Genomic DNA, 271 nt, shown 5'->3' with positions numbered 1-271 from the left:
TAGATCTAAGCTCAAAGGCTCGGCAGAGAGGAAAAACGAGAGGAAACAGGGCACCAAAGAAGGGGGAGAAGAGAGGGGTACCTCAAGAATGCTAAAGCACAGCAGCACAGGAAACCACCTCAAAGAAATGCTCTCCCAGAAATCTTCTTTCCTCTCTAAAAAAAAAACTTTTCTCAACAACCTCTCAACAACCTCAAAAATTTCAAAAGGAACTGTGTATATAGGCAGAGAATAGAGAGGAGAGAAAGAAGACCACCCTCAACAGTCCACA

The 271-nt window shown here is 43.5% G+C and overlaps 1 protein-coding gene across 1 annotated transcript in view; it reads left to right on the top strand.

Moving 5' to 3' along the window:
- Positions 1-271, top strand: part of LOC110030389 (nicalin-1-like) — an 18149-nt gene that overhangs the window by 17492 nt on the left and 386 nt on the right. The gene's annotated exons all lie outside the window — the stretch shown is intronic.

Source organism: Phalaenopsis equestris, unplaced genomic scaffold (genome assembly GCF_001263595.1).
Source record: "Phalaenopsis equestris unplaced genomic scaffold, ASM126359v1 Scaffold000001, whole genome shotgun sequence".
In the NCBI taxonomy this organism is placed as follows: domain Eukaryota; kingdom Viridiplantae; phylum Streptophyta; class Magnoliopsida; order Asparagales; family Orchidaceae; genus Phalaenopsis; species Phalaenopsis equestris.
The sequence above is the reverse complement of the archived record's forward strand: the minus strand, read 5'-3'. Positions and strand labels throughout refer to the sequence as shown.